Consider the following 25,641-nt stretch of genomic DNA (forward strand, 5'->3'; position numbering starts at 1 on the left):
AGGCCAACCTAATCTAACCCAACCCAACCTAACCTGGCAATAAAACAGGGTTGGTGCAACACTAGCATAGCTCTCAGGTGTTTGCCACCCGGCAAGGTTATGGAAAATACTAAGTAACAGTGAAGGAACTTTAAGTAAGCTGTCAATAAACAGAATGTGGGACAGTAAAGGCGCTGAATATGTTAAAAAGCCTTTCGAGTAGGATGAAAAGTAGGATTGCAATATCGATTTGGCAGTTTAATTGTTTTTATTCCATTTTTGCTGGAAAACGAGTAGAATATTTTTGAAAACGATTGCACCCCACAGCTTCCAGTAATAATTCATTTAAAAATGAGTAACAATAGTAATAATAGATTATTACGAGTTCATGACAATTTGTTTTAAACCATTTCAATAACAAAATATGCATCTCAAGTTGGGCGTTCATAGGCATCTGGAGAGTACATAAAAGCAATTACCTAAACAATGATGACAGATGCCGGTAACTATAATTATGTTCACGGTTCATCCAAGAGAGATTGTGGGAAGATCTCTCCCTCCCTCCCTCCCTTGGAATACTGGCTTTCATTCACTCCCTTGCGTTCAATGGTCATTCAAGAACTTTCAGAACAGAAGACAGAATGAACCACAGTCGTGGTCCAGATCTTCGGAAGTTTGCCTCGCCAACTGATTCCCGGGCGAGTTGCAGCGCTTTAAGCCTTTCTTGACTTGAGCAGAGACTTTTACAACTGGCTGATTCTTGTGTTTTGGCCAAATCTATGGTTGTTGGTGTCGACGAAATAAGATAACCTTTTTGAATCTTGATTGCCAGTTCCCACGTGTTCCAGAAATTCTTTTTTTGTTCATTGTCAGTGCGTTTTGGTTATGAATCCAGCTAAATCTTGCGTTAGCGTAACACTGTTGTAAATTTGCGGTTAGTTTGTAGTAACGGATGTTCAATGGCTCAGGTGTTTTTCTGTTATAGTATAATTCTTGTAGTAAAACTTTTAAAAATGAACTCAAGTGTTTGCGTAGCCACCACCTGTAGTGCTGGTTCGGAGCCGGCGTCTCTTTTAGACCTGTATCAGGCCCAGAACAGCGGGCAAGAGATCTCGTCGAGAAATTCTCGACAACTGACGACCTGAATAAATAATAAAGGCCAAAAGATAAAAACTTTTTAAAACGTTCGCTCATACCATACATACTTCAGGAATATTTTCATAAAAAATAAAATATAAATTAAAATTTTTAGAACTCTAACTTCCTCTACAAACTTAACAATACCGCTCGTGTCAAAAAACAATATCTTTTCCGAATATCCTGGGACGAGGGCAATTACCCTCCCCATCGAGGTACTACGAGACGAAACTTTTCAAGTCCCCAAAGCTAGGACACTCGACCAACAATAGCCGTACAGTCAATGGGACCTAACGTCATCAGAAAACGGTTGGAGTTCCCAGGTCATGAGACATCTATGGGTCAAATGAGCGTTACCAGTTTCTAGATGAAGAAAGGGCGGTCTCCTATCCCCTTGGCATATTCCTGTGCACCGTGCCAGAGCAGATTTGATCATTTCGAGCTTTTTTTTTTTTTCTACCTGCCAGACTCTCACTTCTCGTAATCAGTCGACTGTGGTAGATCGAAGCCAGGTAGAAGAAGGGCATGGGCCCAGAAACGTCATCCCAAAAGACTAACACTCTCTAAAGTCCAAAGCCACACCAAGTAGGGGAAAAAGGTAAGAAGAAAAAAAAATGGCCAGTAGGCCACTTAGCTGTACTCATACTGCTCATCACGTACTTTATCCAAATGTGCCACCAACGCAGATTTTTCAAAGCGAACTCAACATGAGCATTTCTACTTGCATTTAATATCTTTCAGAGAGGTACGAGGAGCAATCTGTCATCACTGCTGGTAACTCTATGGGGTCTAAGACATAGGCCTTCCTTAAATTCCTATGGGTGTCCCGCAGCTTGATTTCCTTTCTTATGTTCTACTTGAGCTCTAACCACTGGTTATTTCCTACTTCGAATCTTTTCTTACGAATTCTGCATCTTCTTGCTTTCATAACGCCCAGAAACGACAATGATTAAGCATTAAATAAATCTTTCCCATCTCTTTTCAATTTGCTGTTATGCTTTCTCTTCGTCATCATTTTTATCACTTTTACTTCAATGAATGTTTAGTTTCTTAGACAGGTAACTTTATGTTCAGGGTAACTACTTCAAGTATGAGAGAGAGAGAGAGAGAGAGAGAGAGAGAGAGAGAGAGAGAGAGAGAGAGAGAGAGAGAGATCACTGTAATGTCTTGCAACTTTCTCTCTCTCTCTCTCCCACATACACACAAAACACACACGCACACCCACACAAACAAATAAATCAGCGGAAACCCACCATTAATCATGATCTTGGTGCCTAGGAAACTAGAATCAAAAGCTCAATTTTTACCACAACTGATGCAAGTCAAAAGCACTGTCCAGTTACAGGAACTCCACACTTACTAAACGGAAACAAGTATAACTATCGCCTCCTTGTCCACCTCTTGAGTGCGAACACAAACTCCTACCTCTATCCTACCCTACCTACCTCTCTCTCTCTCTCTCTCTCTCTCTCTCTCTCTCTCTCTCTCTCTCTCTCTCTTCATGAGCCTTGGACTTGGATAGAACAAACAAACGCGAGTTGCCTGATCCTACCAAGTAAACGGATTATAAAACACTATAAATGTGAAAAAAACAGCCACGGGACTAAAACAAAAACCCAGTGGAAAGATGTTATGGTAAAGGTGGAAAAATTCAAAGAGCTGCAGTCTTCTTGTATGCCTGGGAGTTGTATCCATTCTTGTAAGGGACGCGCAACTGACACAGAATGCGAGGAAGTCATATGAATGGAGTTGTTGTTGAACTGTTCTATCTTCTCACCTCCTGAATGGCCGAGCCAGTAATCACACACAAAGAACACTATCCACTACAACAAATTTTCACAGTAGCGGACTGACTACCTGGGAGCTTTTTGCGTAGACATTTCTATACTTACTGGGGGTAGAGCAAATAGGAAGCGTTGGTAGGGATCAAAACAATGAGTCAAGATGCAGGATGAAATAATTAAGTAACGTCGGGAAATTTACAAAAGGAAGGAGGGCGGAAAGGCATCTGCACCTTACACGACCTCGAGTGAAAGACGCAAATCACAAAGTTATCAAGGTTGGAGAGACATGAACACGTCAGCACAATCAGTGCCAAATGGAAGCATCATCTACGAGTACACACTAATCTTTCGTGCCTTCATTCATACAAAAATGGAAGAGAAATGAAAGCGCATTTGTAGACCAGTGGAAGAGCCATGTACTTTGCAAAAAATAAAATAAACAGAAAAAAGATGATGAAAGAAGATGTACGTCTCTCCAAAGAAGGATGCCGGAATTAAACAGGCATGGAAGAAAACATTCTTTTCTCATTTGCCCGTCAAGCAAGGGCTACAGACAGGCTTTTATTTGCAATGCTCCTCCCGCGGACTTTCCCTTTTAAAAGAATGATCATCGACTTTATTCAAGCGGGAAAGGTTGGATATTGCGAAAAGTAAAAGTAGAGAATGACCTTACCTAAGTGGCCCACTTCACGATGGCGAAAACTTAAAGTAAGAATAACATTAAGGGGAAGAATAAGACAAGCACATCCTGGTTCGCGAAACACCGTTCATATCTCACACACGCCAGCAGACAGCACGGAGCCGCTGACGGATCGTCCAAATATTTAGATTTCCAACATGTATTCTTTATCAATAGAATCAATATGCTGCAAGCTATAAACGGCCAAGGTATGGGAGCAACAAACTCTGGTGTGAAGTGCAATTATGCTTGAAAGTTCTCAATTCTCTCTCTCTCTCTCTCTCTCTCTCTCTGAATGCATAATCAGAAGTACAGAACTCTATTGCAGCACTCCGTGCTTGCAAGCGAAGAAAGAGCCAGACACAAATATTTTCTTCCACAGTGTATATATAATGTGTATATATATATACACACACACACACACACACACACACACACACACACATATATATATATATATATATATATATATATATATATATATATATATATATATATATATATATATATATATATATATATATATATATATATATATATATATATATATATATATATATATATATATATATTTTATATATATATATAATATATATTTATATATATATAATATATATATACAGTATATATATATAAATAAATAATATACATATACATATATATATATATATATATATATATATATATATATATATATATATATATGTGTGTGTGTGTGTTAGAAATATATATGTTAGAAATCATCAGCACACAATCACGAGAAAAGCACCGAACGGAAAATAAAAAGGTAGCAAGACCAAGCAGCGACACAGCGGGAGAGAACTTGGGAAGGTCTTGGCAAAATCAATGGGTTGAAAAGGGAGGGAGCGCCGATGCCCTGTTCAATAAGAGCGCTACTTTCTGTCAACAATATATACATGAAGCCACATAAATTATAGCTTCGAGCTATAATACTTGATAACCTTGGAAGTCTATCGGAGCCCCTTGACAAACATTCAAGCACACACTGAGGTGCGCACGCGCACAAACTCATGCATGAGGGGAGTGTGTGCTGGTCTGCTTATGCCATTAACGGTCCGGTTGGAGTTTATTCTTCTCTTATTTTCACGGATGTGGAGCGTACCGGATACTGGTTCCCTTTTTAAGCAGTCTTTTATTACGTATTTCTTAGTGGTCCTTTGACGTTCTTGCTTCGTTGCCTTGCACTGCCTCTGCTGCACTGACAATCGTCGATCCTACCTATAGGCTTTTGTGACCTTGACCTTGAATGTTGTCATGCTGAACTTGCTTTCTTACCAGTTTAATTTGTGGACGCATTCAATAACACTCCCCCCCCAAAAAAAAAATTGCAAATTCCTTTGATAAAGTGAAAGGATCTCTTGACTGTGGAACATGTGCTAAAACTAATAAAGATTCTTTCATACAAAGAGTTTTATCACATATTCGTGTACGTTTTATTTTTACCTGAAGTAAGTGGTCAGAGAGAGTTTGAGCAACTCCAAGCAGGTTCACGCCATTCATATAAAAGCTTTACGAATAAGATGACTTGATGCGGATTTTTCAAAAGGTGAGCCGAACTCTACGCTAGATCTGTTGTGCCGAAGGTGGCAGCCATCCCAGAATTGTTGTGTTACAGATGATTTCTATTTTCATTTCATTTTCTTTTTCATTTTTTGGCACAACCGTTCGGTACAAAACATAACTACGAAAACACTAACAAAATATATACATATCGAAAGGTATATTTGCATATATCCAAGAATTGTTTACATTCAAAATAAATAAATAAGCTCGTTTACTGCATATGTTGCTAGGTTTATTAATGAAAGCTAATTACTAATGATTTCATACAAGCATGGTAATATCTATATATCAAGTAACTTATATATATTATCTTATATATACTTGAATGTAACTATGTTTGTAAACTTGTGCTCTATAGAAATCCGAACCGTTTGACGAATCTGGACGAAATTTTGCACATGGCCCTCAGTTGACCCAAGAAAGGCTTTCGCGTAGGTTTTAAACCCGTATCCATGCCCTCCAGGGTACTTAATATACTGCGGGTCCTGGCAGGGGCGTCATTTAGGGGGGACTGGGGGGAGCAACTGCCCCCCCAAGACTCAACTTACCCCCCCTCACCCCACTAAGCCCCAAGAAGTAACAGCAGCTGGTTTTCCATTATTCCTACGGAAATTCAAATGTTCATCACTTTAAGTTATATCTGTCTATCTATCTATTTCATGTGCTTCAAAAGCACATAAAATAGCTCAAAATCAAAAACCCCCAGGTGATTAGGCTCGCTTCACTCGCCAAACCACCTTCGCCCCCCCAACCTCAAGAATCTGAAATGACGTCCCTGGGTCCTGACAAAGACGCAGCCACGGGAAAGCATTTTGAACTGGTATGAAACGTGGAGTGTCGGGAACATAGGTTCATACACTTCCTCGCTCAGTGTCGGGTCGAGTAGCGTGACTGGAATTGCTGCCAGGCTTAGAAAAATGTTCCTGCATCTCCTCTGAATTCTTTTGTCATGTAAAGTATGTGTACTATCATTGAAAATGCTTTTCTTTCCTGTGATTAATAATTCTGTCTAGAATGAATTGCTTTAAATACACATGTTAATGAAAACCAAACCATGGGTCACTTCCTTTCTAAGGTAAATGATCGACTGTCATTCAGTTTTCCCGGGCAGTGCCGGGTTGGTCAGCTAGTATATATATACATATATCTACTGTATATATAAACATTCAATAGTCATACATATGGGTGTCTTCCATCGTAACTACAGTACATCACACATGCCCTTAAACGTCTCTACTTTAAATATCCGGAAAGGAAATAAGAGAAGTTTTACAACAACAGATGACTTTCAGAGTAAGATTATTATTAGGAAAGAAGACTACTTTAGACAAGTAGAATGCGCTATTTTCAGTACTGCTAGAAGTAGAAGAAGAAGAGGAAGAGGAAGAGGAGGAGGAGAGAGAGAGAGAGATGCCATTAAAATTATAACCATAAAATGGAGGCGGAGACGCTTCTCGTTAAATTCAATACTTGCTAATTTGTTCATGTTATTTCTGATCACGCACTCAAACAGCAAATTTTGCACATATTCCCTGTACTGATATTACGTGCTTTCTGAGTTCAGACATTCCACAGCAAGTACTTCGCAGGTATACAGTGTTACACCGCGTTCTGACTTTTGCAAATCTGAAGGCCTGGCCTGAGAGGCCAATGGTCTTATGTCTGTTTTATCATTACAGAACTAAATGTGTGATGTGAAGATGGGTGAACCACGTGAGCCGTTCGAGTAAGAAACGTACACAGGAGAGAAAATGGAACCCCGAATAACACCACTAAGAAATAGGAAGGGAGTAGTCGTTGCGCCGTTAACAACGGCATTGTACTGGTTAGATGGTTTAGATTAAGCCAGCTGTAAGCCAACACACACCCTCGCCCAAAGGTGGCCTGTAAATGTGGTAAGTTATTAAAGCAAATAAAATGCTAGTGTGGTCCTCTGGACTTAAACAACCAGCAGAGAGATATATATATAAAGATGCTAGATGAGTTGGCAAGGAGTTATCAGGCAGACGTTAAAAAGCCGTAAAAGGGGTAATAGGAGCTTATAGCCTAGTAGACTGTCACGTAACTGATGGATATAAAAAGAATTCTCCCAAAAAGAAACTTTAGGGCTCCTCCTTCCTCTGTCAGATGCCGATATTTTCCCAACCATTTATCTGTTTCCTTCTACTGTCCCCCTGGCGCCTACATTAGAGGGGCCGGGCCTTCTCTTACTGCAGCACCTAGAAAATGGAAGGGTTCCACACGAAAGCTGTGAACACCAGAAAAAGCAATACAAAATCAATAACAATTCACCACAAAATAGGCCTCTGCAGACAGACATCAGATGTCTTCAGAGGATCATCATATGGGGGGTTGACACTGAAGGAGACCTTTGAGAAAGCATTGCTTAAAGCCTCCAGTTGGCCAAACTAGGCAGCTGCGCTTGCGATGAGAGGCAGCACTCCTGGGGAACCCAACGAACCAAAGATCAACATGGTTTGCAAATTGAAATGTTCGGAGGTGTGTAGCTTCTCGATATAATATATGTCGGGCACACGATCACTACTGTGAAGACAAGACTTCCAGCCCATACAAACAATGGGGCCATACACCAGCATTTTGTGGATGTGCACAAGAAGAAGCCACCTCTAACTAACCTTCTCAGAGACACTGAAGTGGTTCACCAAGTGGGTGGCTACACACAGCTTGTGGTTGCCGTAGCTGTGAATATTAGATGGGGCAAATTACTCTTAATGTTCAGGTGTCTCCAGATTTTGTCTTCCCCTCCAGCAGAAACAAAACTGCGTTTCTGGCCACTAGCACTCTCGATGGAGCCTGAGTCTAGTATTACGAGGCTTCATGGAGAACTATCCTGGTCTGTGACATTTTCCGTTTTTTGTTGGTGCCGTTTTTTAATGTACTCACATACATACTGAAGTGTCGTCCCCGTGAAAAACCAGTATATACCTGAAGAACGTTATGAGTTAATGGCTGTAACAGCTGTTGGCATTAAATACAATGAGCTACATATCTGTGATTTTCGTCTTTCCCATACACACAAACACACACACACACATATATACATATATATATATAATGTATATATATCCATATACGTATTTGTCACTTTAGGCTACACCCGTGACTTTTTTATATTCATAAATATAAGTGCTACAAACGCCAAGTATTGTCTAATTCACTATGTGAACATGGAATGTAAAATGCTTCTATCTAGTACTTTACTGTTATTTCTAATGGTCCAGCCATTATCATGGGTATCATCAATTATACTATAAAGCTTATCTACAATAAGGTATAGTATTCATCTCTTTGTGAATGCCGTTTGCTGAGGCCATTATACATCTAAATGGTAGAGGGCTTTCATGAAATTCTGGTGTGGCAGACACGAAATATGAATCATATGAGGCAGACACTACTTTATATGACCTAAGCCTGTCTACAAACAATTGACAAATGTCTTTTTGGTCATACTGTGCCTCTCAAAGTTGTTACGGGATTCAAATTCTAAGAGTAAAACTTGAGCATAGACATTTTTACATACGATGCCAAAATTACTACTAGTCTGATCTATTGGCAATATCACATATTTACTCTGAATAGCCCTCACTTTATTATTCAACTTCATGTTACATGGAAAGCTACTTGAACTGTTATTCATTTCATTTATAATCATTTTAATTAGTTTAATTTTCTATTCGAAAAATTCACCATTCTGTATACTAAATTTATATGAAATTTATATATACACACACATATATATATATATATATATATATATATATATATATATATATATATATATATATATATATATATATATTCATTAATTCTGGTACCTATATTAGTAATAATTTTGTTTTTATTTAATTTTTAAAGGACTAAATTCAGACCCTTGTTTCAAAATATAGATAAGATTATCACGACTGAGACTTTCTGATTTGCCTGGAATCACATGCTAATGGAAATCATCTTTAAATCAAATCTCCTCTGTGCACGTGACCAACGAATATCATCTGCATCATTAATGTTTAAGTTTTTAGCAACCTTCGTATAATTAAAAGCAATTTTACCTAATGTTTGAGAATTTAAATATAATTTTGGGGAATATGTGTTTAGAGGGACAATCGATATCAATTCGGGACTTTGAATTAATATAGGGATCTTTAGGGCAGCAATGAATTTATGATCCAAATCGACATTCAGGTGCGTATTAATCACAGTACTCTTATCAACTTCCAAATTCCAGTTTTGATCATTTAAATTTAAGTGGATCAAATGGGAAACCTTGCAGGAAGGAGACCTCAGTCAAACTTCGTTGTTGCAACCTAGGCAACTTCAACTCATTTTGAAACTTTGCCACGTTTTAATCCCAGAATCTTACCTTTGATAAATCTTACTAAATTATGTGCGTGCGTGTGTATGTGTGTGTACATATATACACAGACACTTGAACATTTCTCGAAAATATACAAAAATAAGCAACATAAAGGACAGGCATAATCTGGTTAGTGAGAAAGTCAGGGAGAACTGTGAAAATGAAACCATTTCTAGGCAAATCTACGCAGCGTTTCAACGAACAAAAAATGACCGAATCGTTCAAAAAACAATCTTTTATCATGGATAGTCTCTAATGAGTAAGACACAACAGAGAAAATTTTTTTTTTTTTTTTTGCTGCTTTTCAAGCAAGCCTTCCCACCCAGCGAAAACCAGCCCTGTGGTCTGAGAAGAACGTTCTTGATCAACCTCTTCTGAAGTCTGAGAGGAACGCCTCCTTTGAAGGCAGATGTCCAGAACAAAGGAAAACACAGTCCAACGATAGACTTCAAACGTCCTCATCACCGTCACGCATGAAAGGAAATGTGGCAAGAAGAAAAAGTAAAAAAAAGGCAGGTATGTGGAAGAGTGAACAATAAAGGAGAATCATGGGAAGAGGAGTAAAGAAGAGAGCACGTGCACAGGTTCCTAACTAGGAACCCAGAGGATAATAAGGAAACGTTTCAAATGAAAGTAGGTTGACCAAGACACTTACCATGGAGTAAAAGACGCGGTAAGAGGGAAGACGAAGAAACATTTTCATCTGACCTACTTAACAGAAGCGTCATTCAAGGAATGCAAGGAGTGACAACTGTCATTATATTTCGATCCCCCTATATCATTGTACTTCGTACAAATGAACATCAATCCACCTCGGCTTTCTTATAAGATGTAACTGATATCACAAGGCATGACATTTCCCCTGGCAAGTTGGTTCTTAGCCACGTGAAAATAAATCTAATCCTTCGGGCCAGCCCTAGGAGAGCTGTTAACCAGCTCAGTGGTCTGGTTAAACTAAGATATACTTAACAGGAACTTGCAACTAGTTTTAGTCTGAATGGGGCCACGTGAAAGTTCACTGTTTTAATATCAGTTACACTTGAGAAAAATACCACGCTGAATCTGCTTTTACTTTCGGCATTCTATTCTTTTCTGATTTCACCATACAGAGCCTGAGTTGGATGACTGATTCTTTGACCGTCTTTGGGTTACTACTAAAAACACAATGTGGAAGAAAAAGAGGGGAACAAGACTATAAGATAAGTCTGAGGCATAAAAGGCCAACGTGATCTTAGGTTGTTATCATTTACGGAAACTACTAAATATTTCCGTAAGAGGATAAAAAAGAAAAGAAAAAAAAAACAGGAAATTTTGGAAGTTAAACCGAAAACTAATAAAAGTGAGACCAAGTAATAAATGAACCAACGCCATTCCATACAATATCTAAGGATGCCATGCAAGGTAGGTATGGCATTCTAATGGAAGATTTCAGTCTTCAATTTTCGAGTGCTATCATCCGTACTAGCGCGGCGCCGGAGTGTCCACAGTCCGAAAGTAAAGGAAATGAAAGACCTTACCTCATGGGCAGCTGACATCGTAAAACTCCAACACAGCAAGAACATTCGATGAGCGCAAGCCTCGGCCAAGGCTGAACAGTCATTTCCACCCTCACCCACTAGACACCATAGAACAATGCCCTTTCTCCTACAAGAGTTACGCTCTTATCTTATCTCTGCCAAAATCCAGCCACTTATAGCCTCTAAAGAGGTCCACCTTTAATCAAATTTTCATAAGGACCATCCAAAACTTTTCGGCTCATCCTGCTGCCAAAGATACAACTAAATAAACACACAACAGGCAAGCAGACCTAAAACCATAACCTCTTTGGAGAATGTAATAAGCATACAAAAGCTCTCGACTACATTGCTTTCACCACTTCAAGAAACTTACAGTAAGTAGGTGGAAATTTCCTGATGAACGGGAGCACCTGTAAAACGGACTAACAAGAACTTTTCGACTACTGTACAGTATATGACCTGGTTACCACCACTGGAATAAGAATGGCAACGATCAGAGCACTTAGATGGAGATACTGGGATAAAACTGACATTCAAAGACGATCGTGTTATATCAACAGCATGACGAAAAATCCGAAACAGACACGAAATAACCTTTTGGTAAGTATATGAAGTCTTGCGAAAGGCGAGAATTTGTTAAACCCCCCACTGGCAGTCTTTGTTAGTTACGGGTACGTTACCTGCTGAAAATAACAAATCCTAACTGACTATTTTCTGTGGAATTCCTACCATAAACATTAAGAAATCGAGATGTCAAGAGCTCATTGTATGTTAGCCATCTCATTTATATTCGTACGGGTTTCGTCTCCTGCACTGAACACTTATTTTGCAAGTGAAGGGCTAAGGAACGATCAACCCAAAAGGTGAAGCTTATTAGATCAACGCTGCCGTAAAATAAAATAAAAAAAAAAAAAGGGAATCGTCTTCCGCTTAAAGCTCACCAAAAAAAAAAAAAGTCAAATTTGTCTACATAATACTAGCAAAGATTTCAATTAGGCAGCTGAGCATTAGTTTTAGTACAAAAGACCTATAAAAGGTGTGTTTACGAATATATAGCATACATGTGTACATATGTGTGTGTGTATGTATATGTATATATATATATATATATATATATATATATATATCTTGCCTTAGATGGTACTGGTCTTACGGATGTCAACAAGTCTTTTTGGAAAAAGGATCCCAACGCCATACCCTTCTGTACCGTGGCTGCAGCGCCACAGTCAGATAACCCCACTGCCCAAGTAAACAGAGACGCAACAGGATTTAACGAAAGGTACTGCAACCAGCTGGTAAGTTAAATCACTTTCCTCCGGTGAGGTTATGAAAGGGGACATCACCTGCCTCCAGCGAGGTCATAAGAGGGGAAATTACCTACCTCCATTGCGGTCATAAGGGGAATCACTTGCCTAGAGCGAGGCCATAAGAGGGGGAATCATCTATATCTATTGAGGTCATCAGGGATATGACTTGCCTCCAGTGATGTTATAAAATGGGATATCACCTGCCTCCAGCAAGGTCATAAGAGAGGAAATCACCTACCTCCAGTGGGGTCATAAGGGAAATCACTTCCCTCCAGCAAGGTCATAAGAGGGGAAACCACCTACCTCCATTGAGGTCGTAAAGGTAATCAATTGCCTCCAGTGAGGTCATAAGAGGGAAATTACCTACCACCATTGAGGTCATAAAGGAAATAACTTGCCTCTAGCTAAGTCATAAGAGGGGAAATTGCCTACCTCCACTGAGGTCATAAGGGAAATCACTTGCCCCTGGTGAGGTCATAAGAAGGGAAATCATCTACCTCCATTGAGGTCATAAGGGAAATGACTTTCCTCCATTGAGGTTATAAGAGGGGAAATCACCTGCCTCCATTGATGTCATAAAGGAAATCACTTGCCTATAGTGAGGTCATAAGAGGGGAAATCACCTACTTTCATTGAGGTCATAACAGAAATCACTTGCCTCCAGCAAGGTCATAAGAGGGGAAATCATCTACCTCCATTGAGGTCATAAGGGAAATCACTTGCCTCCAGCGAGGTCATTAGAGGGGAAATCACCTACCTCCATTGAGGTCATATGGGAAATCGCTTGCCTCAAGCGAGGTCATAAGAGGGGAAATCACCTACCTCCATTGTGGTCATATGGGAAATCACTTGCATCAAGTGAGGTTATGAAAGGGGAAATCACCTGCCCCCACCGAAGGCATGAGGAATAATCACCTACCTCCATTAAGGTCAGAGGAAATCAATGCCTTTGGTGAGGCCAAACGGAAATCACCTGCCTTTGGTGAGGACACAAGAGAGACCAACTGCCTTGGGTGAGGCCAAACGGAAATCACCTGCCTTTGGTGAGGACACAAGAGAGACCAACTGCCTTGGGTGAGGCCAAACGGAAATCACCTGCCTTTGGTGAGGACACAAGAGAGACCAACTGCCTTGGGTGAGGCCAAACGGAAATCACCTGCCTTTGGTGAGGACACAAGTGAGACCAACTGCCTTGGGTGAGGTCATAAGGAAAATCACCTGCCTCTGGTGAGGACACAGGAGAGACCAACTGCCTTGGGTGAGGCCAAACGGAAATCACCTGCCTTTGGTGAGGACACAAGAGAGACCAACTGCCTTGGGTGAGGTCATAAGGGAAATCACCTACCTTTGGTGAGGACACAAGAGAGATCAACTGCCTTGGGTGAGGTCATAAGGGAAATCACCTGCCTTTGGTGAGGACACAAGAGAGATCAACTGCCTTGGGTGAGGTCATAAGGGAAATCACCCGCCTCCAGGGACGTCATAAGAACCGGGATACAGAACTTCAACGCGGACATGCAGCTGTTATAAAAAAATAAAAGGCAACAATACTATCTTGGCAAGAGAGAGAGAGAGAGAGAGAGAGAGAGAGAGAGAGAGAGAGAGAGAGAGAGAGAGAGAGAGAGAGAGAGAATTTCAGGCTGACAACAGTAAGTGGATCACTTGACATAAACAAAAATATGTCCAACCTGACAGTGACAATACCAGCTCTGGTCATAAGTCAGAGTCATTTCCATTTCTAAGTTCTGGGAAAAAGAAATGAATGAGGAAGGGGTTTCGGAGGTGAATTCCCATTCCTTTTTTTCTTTCGTCAGATGTTGTTAATGTTAAATCCCAATAGAAAACTAATGTCTTACCCTCATACCTACTTTTTGTGACCTTGACCTTTGATATTTCGACTCCACAATTATTTTGTTCTCAATCTGAACGTTTTATCCTCGATTCTACAGCACCACTGGACCGTTGTTTTACGCGTGTGTTCGATTCTGATGATGAAATACAAAGGTCAGGAGGGGAAATCATAGATTTGTTTGTTCTGACCTTTATCCCAAATTCTTCTATGCTCCAAACTATGAACTTGACTTTTGACCTTTACCTTCGGAAATTCAGTATTCTAGCCTCAGCTGACTGACGTGATATCGGAAAGACTTGTTTCCTAATGCTGTCAACTTCATACCAAAAGTTATATTTCTGTTCACGATCGTTCTCATAGTATCACTTCCCACACTGAAGAGGGTGTAGTGAAGGAAAGGGTCGCGATGGATGGCCTCTGACCTCTCAGATTTCCAAATCGACGGGGATTCCCCTCAAAACACTAACATTCCAGGAAAGAGATTTCATGACTGAAAGACTAAGCCCTTTCGGCATTATGCAAAGCAGAATAAACGGAGAGAGAGAGAATGTTTGGGTAAGAGAGAGAAAGAGGTGAGAGTCATCGTGAGAATATTCAAGAGAGAGAGAGAGAGAGAGAGAGAGAGAGAGAGAGAGAGAGAGAGAGAGAGAGAGAGAGAGAGAGAGAGAGAGAGAACGTTTAATCCATCATGACTTTGCGGTAAGTCTCAACAATCCTTAGAGTCCTATAAAAAACCAGCAGGATTGAATTTAATCCCCTACAAATTAATATCCATAATCATTATACATCAGTCGAGTAGATTTTGGCCTTCTGAAACTACATTCGATGACTTAAGCGAGACTTTAAAAGTACTAAAAACCTGAACGTGATATTAGATCTCATTGACGTGTGATGGAATCATGAGATCGTAATAACTTTGGGTTCTGTATATATGTATATATATATATATATATATATATATATATATATATATATATATATATATATATGTGTGTGTGTGTGTGTGTGTGTGTGTGTACATATATATAATATATCGTATGAATTAATAATCACAAATGAAATTGATCGCATGTAAAAAAGCAAAATAAATAAAAAATAGATAAATATAAAAATAAAACATAAGATATGTAGAAAGGCCTGCAGAGGAAATCCAGTTCCTGAAAGTGGGAGCCTTCAGCACAGAAGCTGCATACCAATGGCAAGCCATCAAAATTCACAGGCATATCCCTATGAAGGCCCAGAAAAAACGGCTTCTGTTTTTAGGTGAACAATACCAAAACGTCAGCCCTCAACAAAAAGAAGGGCTATGGAGAAGGAAAAGCGTCAGTCAAAGAAGAGGCAAAAACCCAGCCTCTTCCAAAAGGGAAGGTTATAGAAATATAGGGAAAAATAAAAGTCGGAAAAGGGAGACGGTACGAAATAAATAAAGACTTTCTAAAGGAATTTCTTGATTGCATGCATCTAGGAAAAAGGTTATCGATTTCGTAATCCGACATTATCGATCACCAAATGTCATAACGGATCTTACAAAATATAAGTAGGATCCTCGACACCAGTGGACAATAATTTGAAGTCATCATTCTCATATGTACCAAAACAAAATACTAAAATAGTCTTAAGAGTTTCTTGCTTCATTATGTGTTGAGAACCGTTTTTGTGTTTGTTGTAGCTTCCAAAAGGTGTCGGTAAGGATTCGAAGCAGCAGCAGTGCCCTTTTGAAACAGATTCACGGTTTCCGCGACATCGTTGTGCCTTTCCCAGAATAGTCCCGAAGGATGTCAGGAAACCCAAATTCTCGTTGCAAAGCAGGTGGAATGACCGCCGGTAAACTGTACTGTACTACACTCGACAGATTCAAAAAATAATTCAGAGGTTAGCTTAGTCTCGCGCTGATGCTACGGTATAAAAAATGTAAACTCAGTGTTTTCAAACTTCCCAGATTTGAAAGGGAGTGAAATTCAACAGCGCCTTCCTTCCTTCTCCACAACCTTCCCCGGGAAAACAAAGTGACGTTCGAAACGGCCTTCCCTTCGTCCCCCGCCTCCCGCCCCACCCAAAAGAATCAAAGCAGACCGAAATGACAAAATCTAGTGGGAAAAATTGACCACATGCACACAATATCGTATAATCGAGAGGCAGCCTTTACCACGTAAAAAAAAATATATGGCAGAACAATCGATTGATTAAGACGAAGAACTTGTTAAGAATTTATGTAGTTTTTTGCAGGAAAGATCAGATGCGGTTCTCCAAATCAGCTGCGGCTCCAGTCTCCAACAGTTGTCAAATAAAGAAACCAAAAAGGGAGCAGGTGATAATGATCGAGAAGTGCAGGCAGAGGAGGCAGCTTAAGTGAATTAGGGAGGAAGGGAAACTAACACCCAGAGGGACGGGGACGGGTTAAGTCACACCTGGCACCTGCTGCAACTCGTCAGGTGAGTCTTGGAGCAGAGGCGTCAATGGCTACAAATCGCTCTCTCACATAAACGTCTCACCCCTCATATTCTTCGTTTTTCTTTCATACCTTCATTTATCGACCTTTCTACTTTCTTTTCACGCTCTGCATTTAATAGCAATGCTTTCTACAAAAAAAAAAAAAACTATTTTAACTTAGTTCCTTTTTGCATATTTACACAAGTGTTTGAATATCTACCACTTATTAGTTTTCTGTGTGTCGCCTTCCGTTTCCCTTAAGTCATTTTTCTGTCCGTCAGTTTGTGCTGAAATGGAGAAGCGTAATGCATCTAACCCCAAAGAAAAGGAACGACTGTAAATTGGACAAGAGAAACAGAATATCCGTCCCGCATCTTCGATTCTAGTGGTCATTCCCTCTCTGAAAAACAGAGAAAAAATTTTATGCAAAGACTAAAACCAAAGAGAAAGAAGATGAGATCATTCGAATACGTCCGTCAGAAAACATGCAGCCGAAAGGAGCAAGAGCTCAAAACGGCGAAAAATAGACGAAGGAAATAAAGGGGAGAAAGTGAATAGAGTGCTAATGAGCTAGCATGGAGAACCTGGAGGACAGGTGCACTAAGAGGAAAACTTATGGGGGGGGGGGTGTTGAGGCTTGAGGAACTCAAGTGCACAGAAGGGCCACAAAGGACAGGAAGGAAGCGAGAGAAGAGGCTGAAAAGGAGGGACGCCAGACTTGAAGGAACCACAGAGTGCAGAGGACGTCTCCCCTCAACAGCCAACCAACAATGTTGACATTAGGTCATGCTTCCAAAAATGCCAGTTTGCCTTTCCTTTGACGAGATCTCGCGAATGGATGAACGGATTTCGCTGAAACTTGGGGAATCATCCACTGAGTGACCGCCAGATCCCCCAAAATTCCCCGGGGACAATTACTTGTTGGTGCGCACCGATGAAGAAATGACGATTCGTCGACGTGAAATCCTACTCGACCTCTACAAAGCAGAATGTTCACGTCGCGGTGATCGCGTCGATTGATTTGCCGAGACAATGATGCTCTATCCGGGTTTTCAAGTTCGGTCCTGGCTTTTCTTTTCTCCTTTACTTTGCCATCGGAAGACTTTGAACAATAGCCGAAGAATCACATTTTCACCTAATTATTACCTGTAAAGTTCTGGGATCCAGTTTCGATTAATCGGTGGCCCAGCGGGTCTATTGCATTGTCTTCTGTCTGTCTAGCGCAGTGATTCTCAAACTGGGTGCCACAGACAGTGCCTAGGGGTGCCGCAAGATTGTCATGAATTTTGTCTTGCCTAGATCATCACAATGAACATTTGTAAAAAAAAAAAAAAAAAAGGTTTGCAGAAGTCTTCATATAATTATTGTCGGTGTGTCTACTCTAATACGTTCACACACATATATATGTATATATATATATATATATATATATATATATATATATATATATATATATATATATATATATATATATATATATATATATATATATATATATATATAAATATATATATGTAGTATGGAAAATAATTTTATTCATTAAATAAGAAGTTAATTCATGCGATATGGCGGGACGGTGAAGAATGGGTGCCACGGTAATGATTACATTAGTTAGGGTGTCATCACTCAAAACAGACTGAGAACCACTGGTTTAGTGCTTCCAACTGCAGGCTTCGTTCATGCGATAACCCTCATGTACAGTATGTACATGAGAGGTCACCGTAATCACACTGACCGTGAGCATCTTACGATGATCTGCTTGCTGACTGACCTCTGATTTTTCCCTCCTTCCCTTTTCATTTCCTCCCAAAATGAAGCTGCTGTTCTGAGGAAGCTTGCTTACCAAGTTAATGGTCTCGACGGCCTTGCACCTTGACGCAAGGCTCAACTGTATCTCGCGGCATAGGAAATACTGTACAGTATTCCACAAGTGGAGGGAGATACTCGCGGCTTGGGACCAGGTGATGGGAGGGTGAGGACAATCCATGGGTGTGTCGAGTGCAATCAGGTGAGGCACCGGTGGGGGCGGCATCTGAGAGGTGGGCAGGAGCTAGGTAGGGCAGGGCTGTCGTGGGCCACAACGCCGGAAAGATTGACCTGGCCTACGATTGACTGATACGTTTGTGCGGTATGGCGTTGCAACGGCTAAGGTCTTCGACTACGAGTCAATTTCTTGACACGCTCACAAGAACGAAAGGCGCGTCCTGAAACATGCAGCGCCACGAATTCAGATTTTAAAACGGGACATAATGGCTGACATTTATAAAGCTGACTGGTTGAATTAACACGCCATCCATGAACGACATCTCAAAAGACTTGCTGAAAACCGAAAGGCCAAAACCTGGAGCCAACCCCTTTATGGGGAGACGACGTTTGGTTAACAACTTATGATCGTAAACAACGGCAGATCCAGGTGATCTTAGCGGTAATCGATTTTCAGATACATTAGACCAAGGCATACGGATGCATCAGTAAATAAATCAGACAGGCAATTATATATCAAAAAACAATAAAGGGGGAGAGAGAGAGAGAGAGAGAGAGAGAGAGAGAGAGAGAGAGAGAGAGAGAGAGAGAGAGAGAGAGAGAGAACTATCCTGTAGATGAAAAGACAAATCTTGTTCCAAGGGCAGTGACTGGAGTGTCTGATCTTGTCTTCAGGGGTCAAATTCACCTGCGTGATCACATTATCCAGTTGCAGTAGTATCATCCCGTTTGGGCACTTTGCTCGAGACGCTAAACAATGTAGAAATGGTGGCAGATAAAACACACACGTATATATAATCTCAGCCAAGGTATTATTACCTTGCAACTGGTAAGGCAAATTCTTCCTTGAATATCCATGCTGCGAATATCAATGAAGATACGCCAAGTTCAGCAGTGGAAAGCTTTAGTCGTTTCGCCAAAGTTCACACACACTAAAGTTTCCTCAACTACTTATTTTTTATTTGTCTCTTTACTTGCCACTCTGCAACTGAAATCGCTGTAAATATCACAAACACCTTGCTAAAACTAATTTCCGACGGACCAGATATTTTTGACAAACAAGCGCCACGTAACATTTTTCACTGGAGGTCAAACTTTCCTTCAAAAAGATTCAATTTTTGTAAATAGAACACAAATGCGGTTTCCATATTGTCCGGACAGGCAATGACAAGATTCACCGAAGCCGAGTGTCGGTCGGAGCCGAAGGCAGACTGGTCGCCAAATGATTTTCGATTGACGAATGCAGGAGGACAAAATAAGGCAAACCTCTGCTGTGTGTGAAGGAATGGACTCCCTTCGACTACCGACACTCAACGACCGAACTCTCACAAGGCCGAGTTGCCTACTGACGACTCGGCTCTAGTGGGACTCTCTCTCTCTCTCTCTTTTTCTCTTGAGCTCACGCTCTGGCTCTCATGTTAGTTCACTCACGCGTGCTCTCTCTCCCTCTCTTACTCTCTCTGGCTCTCTTTCGCCTCTTCTTTCTAACTCTCACCTCTTTCTTAATCGGTCGTTTCCTTCTAATTAATCATCTGTAACGTTCATTTTATATGGGACTTGAATGTACATCATTACTGCAACTATTAGCTTATGCAACTTTTGTTTTGTTTTGACTGACAAATAATCTTTAGCAGTTATTTGACAATTTATAGTTTAAATATATTTTACAAGCACACACACATATATGATGTGTATGTGTATATGTATGTATATATATATATATATATATATATATATATATATATATATATATATATATATATATATATATATATATATATATATATATATAATCTTTAGCAATAGCAATCATTTGTCGATTTATAGTTTTTATATACTTGCATGTATACACAGACACAAAGAACAGACACACATGCACACATGTATATATACATGTGTGTGTATGTATGTATGTATATATATATATATATATATATATATATATATATATATATATATATATATATATATATATATATTGTACTGGCCATTTTTTCCACATACATATGCAAGTGAAACAACTATTCTGCCCTCTTAGCTTCTCGAATTCTTGACACCTATGGATGCGCTTGCCACTACTAAGGCTGAGGTCCAAATGCTCGTCGGTAACGCGACCTTGTTTTGATACTTTGGATGAGGGTTCAAATCCAGCGACGGACATCAGAATTCCTCCATTTCTTGCATTTGGATCTCTGGCTTTTGAATAACAAGCGTATCCAAAAAGTCTGAAGAATTCGAGCGTTTAAGAAGGTATTATTATTATCACAATTTTTTATATATATATATATATATATATATATATATATATATATATATATATATATACATATATATAAATATTCTGCTGTTCGACTTCTCTGCAGTATTTGAGCAGAAATATAATCAAAACAAAAAGAAGCTAGACAAAGCCAGGGAAAAGCTTCTCTGTGGAAAGTAGAGCGAGGAGCGGGCAGGAGGTAGTTGTTGTGTTCAAATTTAACCGTTCCTAACAGCTTATAAGTTAGTATTAGAGACCTATCCAACAGGGAGAGTCTCACCAGGCACTCTTAGTTTGGGAGTCCTGTAGCCTCATTTCTGCTCAAATACTGCAGAGAGGTCAAACAGCAGAATATTATATATATATATATATATATATATATATATATATATATATATATATATATATATATATATATATATATATATAGTTAAATGGGGTAAGAAAAATATAGGGGTTGAAGGGACAAGAAAGAATCGCCCCGTTTTATACCTTTCTTCCTAATTAACCTTCATTTCGAGGTGGTGTGTTGTTAGAATGCCTTTCTGCAATTAATATCATGTGTGTATTACAGAGCATTTATTATATACATACTTTCAGGATCATTTGTTCCGTAAGTGTAAGAAAAAAATCAGCAAAACTTTGAAGCAGCTCATACGAAGTTTGGCTTTTTTCCCCCCCATTCGCAGAGGCACGCTCAGTCTGAGGTCAGAAGGAATCACGAAGCCCCCTCCGGTACTCCCTATGTAGCCTATTACTATATATCCCCTGACCCCCATCCCTAAAGGGGGAAGTGATTTTTTTTTGCAACATCCGAATGGCCAAGTCTGAGGTAAGAAACAATCAAATTCACTGATTTTTTCTTGCCCTATACTTGATTTTTTTTTTTTTTTTTTTGTTCCCCAAGTGTGAGCAGCTTTTATCCCAAAATTGATATTTCCTTCTTCTGATCACATTTTATTCCATATACAGTCTCTTCAAACCATAATAAATCCTTCCGTATTTGAGTGAGATAAGTATTTCTCCTGTCCAAGGACTGACTGTGGACAGCATAGATTCGCAACATGCTGTGCTGATGGATCAGTACTGGACCCTTTAAATCATACTGAAGGGTAAGAATATGAAATCATCGAGGGTTGGCACTGCAGCATTACCAGAAACTCATTATGCTACCTCACCGTCGTAACCTCCGCAGCCAAATCGTTCATTTTAAAGTCAAGAGCCGGTTCCTTTAGTGTGCTAAATTAATCTCTTCACATTCATGCCATCCGGGGCCTGATGTAGTTAATACTCATTTAAAGTGTAGCCTGACTGTACGGAAATGAGTTTTGTGTAAAATTGTAGCTTTTAAAGGCATGTTTTTTTGGAGTTTTATGGGGTTTTGATTAGCTTTCAGCATTCTCTTGTAGCCGCCCGCGCGGTCCTTGTGTGATAATGTATGTTAAATTTTATTACTCTATTTTTTAAAATCAAATTGTAAAACCCCGCTTGATCTTGCTGGACCTTCGCTTCCATGTTTGACTTAGAACCTTCCCAGTCGCGGGCGAAAATTCGCGACAAGAATCACCGTGAATTTTCGGCGGTGAGCGACTCCAGACCGAGCGTGTGACTTTCAAAGACTTCACAAATGGACTGATCATTGATCATTCGCCGCGGTTGTGCCTCAGTGGTATAATTGCCCGTTTGATAGTGTCTGCAAGTACAACAGACCAGACAAGCACGAAAGTACGTTTTTCAAAACATGCCCGTGTGCTGTACCAGCCAAGTCAATACGGCAATATTCAAGTTGTTTTGCAGTAGCATCGTGCTGATAATTTATTAGGAACATTAAGACAGCCACTGAGGTCGCGAAGTATCCGGAAACAGTCGCATGTCTCTTCTTCTCATCTCCCCAATCCTCCTTTTCGCTGAAGTACTTCAGCCTCGTGTAATAAGACACGTCTTTCAAAGCGGTCATCATTAATCCACTATTTTTCCCGAGTGCATGTTTTGCTGGGCCATGAAGAACACTCCCGTTTCAATTCAAAAGAAGACAAATGAAAACCTGGAACTCTTTGTTCTTCGGTGAGGTAGAAAAAACTTCGTCTGAAGTTACTGGCCATTTCCTGGCAACAGCCTTTCGCTATCAGTAGTGATTAAAGAGAGATCAAAAGTGGATACTGCAAATGGCATACATGACGGAAAACAGAACGAGAGAGAGAGAGAGAGAGAGAGAGAGAGAGAGAGAGAGAGAGAAAGCGTCGCTGTAATCAATTATTCATACACGCAGACCGACCGTCACAGCTTATGAAAGCAAACACTCGTGCAAGGGAGGTCAAGTGTATCTCCATCAGCAAAAACGTCAAAGGCAATCTTGTGGAGTATCATCGAGACCCTTTTTGTTCGCGTCGTTTATTTGCCCAATTTACCGGTGTAATCGCCCACCCTGTTTGCTCTACAGGAGGAAACAAAGCTCTTGCGCTCATAAAACAAACCGTGTTTCGAGAGCAATTAGAAAAAGTGATTATGACTTTGAAGGGGGTCGGGGAAGAATAGAAAATGTGCGTACCCGACGTTGCTGGCTGCAATGAGGGTAAGAGCGAGCGAGGAAATTCGAAATGGATCTGGCTTCGAAATCGAGAGATGACGCAAGTCCTTATGCTCATGCCCAATGAAAATTTTCACTTTACCAAAGGGCGTAATTTTTTATGATGCTCCTCACCCTGAGTACAAGGGAAAACAACATAGAAAGGCTATATAATGAGAGTATATGATAAAAAAAAATTGACTGATAATGTTTATATAAACTGACGATTACAAGTAATGATAAAAATATTCACAGCAACCAATTTAAAAAAATCAGTTAAGTAAAGGAAACGATTAAAGTTAACGTTCTTTCGAGTTACTGAAAAGAGGATGCCTAATAGTGATCTTTTAGCTTTAGACATTCTTCGTAGATCTCTCTCTCTCTCTCTCTCTCTCTCTCTCTCTCTCTCTCTCTCTCTCTCTCTCTCTCTCTCTCTCTCTCTCTCTCAACATGGATTTGAAAAGCATAACCTTAATAAGATAGCAGAAGGGATAATGTATCTAAAACGGAAAATTTATCTTGGAGTTAGTACATTAAATCTCCAAATTGTCTGATCGTTTTTCCTTGACGATTTTTCTGAATCCCGGTAATTACACAATCTTCCAAGACTCAAAAAACTCACTGACAAAAAAAACAAAAACAAAAAAACTGCTCCAGAAAAAGCTACTCGGAAAGCAAGTATTTCAGGGTGAAGTTGCTGACCCTGTGACCCTCTCAGCCCTGGTTGGACCCACCACATTCGAACAATTATCATGTAAATGAAGAATCAAAGTTCACCGACTTACTGCTCACTTCTATGGCAAACGGCACAACACCACGTTATTAAGGTTCAAATCTGAGAAGAGTCCGCCCACCTCCAATGAAAACTCTCGTCCTCTCCGACCCATACGCTTGGGACCACCATTACAGGCACCAGAACAAATCACTCGGTAGCGCTGACGTCAGTTTTATATTTACCCGTTTATATATATCCTGCCCTTTCCTCTCTTATTTGTCTTTCCTTTTTTTTATTTATCATCTTCTTTTCTCAAATCTGTTGCAACCTTAGTTGCACCATTTGTCACTTACGTTCTTTCACTTTCAGTTTACTGTCTATTTTAATTCTAGAAGATTCTGGTCAATCATGCCACTCGAATCGTTCCAGTTACTCGGTCAGCGGTCTAAAAAGACTGGCTAATCACGATTCTATTCCAGTCAACTTTGATCATTACTGGTCTCATGATCATTCGCAAAAAGTTCTCATATAAAGTTATTCCAGTCTCTCTCTCTCTCTCTCTCTCTCTCTCTCTCTCTCTCTCTCTCTCTCTCTCTCTCTCTCTCTCTGTGGTTTTTGTCGTTTCTATATTGGTCTCTAAAATTGCTATCGTGAGTCATGAACATGGATAGAATTTTCATTGTAAAATTGACGAAAATTTCAACTGTTTTCTTAAACTTGTGGTCATAAACACTATTTTATACATGAACACGCGCGCGCGCACACACACACACACACACACACACACACACACACATATATATATATATATATATATATATATATATATATATATATATATATATTAGCTAACCAACCCAGTGCTCCCCAGGAAAATTCAGAATGACAACTGATAAACTAACACTCTCTCTCTCTCTCTCTCTTCCCCCAACTCCCCCTCTCTCTTTCTCCTCCCTAACACCCCTCTCTCTCTCTCTCTCTCTCTCTCTCTCTCTCTCTCTCTCTCTCTCTCTCTCTCTCATGCACTCCCTGTCCTGTTAAGATACTGAATTTGTTTCTGGTGATAGAAATTCATTTCTCGCTATAATGTGGTTCGGATTCCACAATAAGCTGTAGGTTCCGTTGCTAGGTAACCAATTGGTTCTTAGCCACGTAAAAATAAATCTAATCCTTCGGGCCAGCCCTAGGAGAGCTGTTAATCAGCTCAGTGGTCTGGTTAAACTAAGATATACTTAACTTTTTTTTGCTTCTGTTACATTGCCCAGCATTTCTGACATTTTATAGTTCACCCCCACCTCGCGGTCCCCACCCCCCCTTCCTATCGGAGATGAACTTGGAAGTGTTACTATTCATCTCAGCGATCTCGAAAACTATGGATTAGACACTATAGCCGATTTACTTAAGGTAGATTCTTGGGCCTACGAGACGTTTGTTTGGCGGCCTCTGATTGGCTGGTACTGGGAGGTATGCAGCTCG

The 25,641-nt window shown here is 40.0% G+C and overlaps 1 protein-coding gene across 4 annotated transcripts in view; it reads right to left on the bottom strand.

The window, feature by feature from the left end:
• The window catches only part of LOC136847636 (plasma membrane ascorbate-dependent reductase CYBRD1-like), a 187,840-nt gene that overhangs the window by 159,126 nt on the left and 3,073 nt on the right, over nucleotides 1-25,641 (bottom strand). The window contains exon 1 of one of the 4 annotated variants that reach the window (XM_067119351.1): nucleotides 19,894-20,004. The exons of 2 other annotated variants lie outside the window; for them this stretch is intronic. The gene's annotated coding sequence lies outside the window, so the exon portion shown is untranslated. Of the gene's footprint in view, nucleotides 1-19,893; nucleotides 20,005-25,641 lie in introns of those variants that run through there. One more of the 4 variants, XM_067119352.1, reaches the window with a different exon arrangement.

Source organism: Macrobrachium rosenbergii, chromosome 17 (genome assembly GCF_040412425.1).
Source record: "Macrobrachium rosenbergii isolate ZJJX-2024 chromosome 17, ASM4041242v1, whole genome shotgun sequence".
NCBI classification, from domain to species: Eukaryota; Metazoa; Arthropoda; class Malacostraca; order Decapoda; family Palaemonidae; genus Macrobrachium; species Macrobrachium rosenbergii.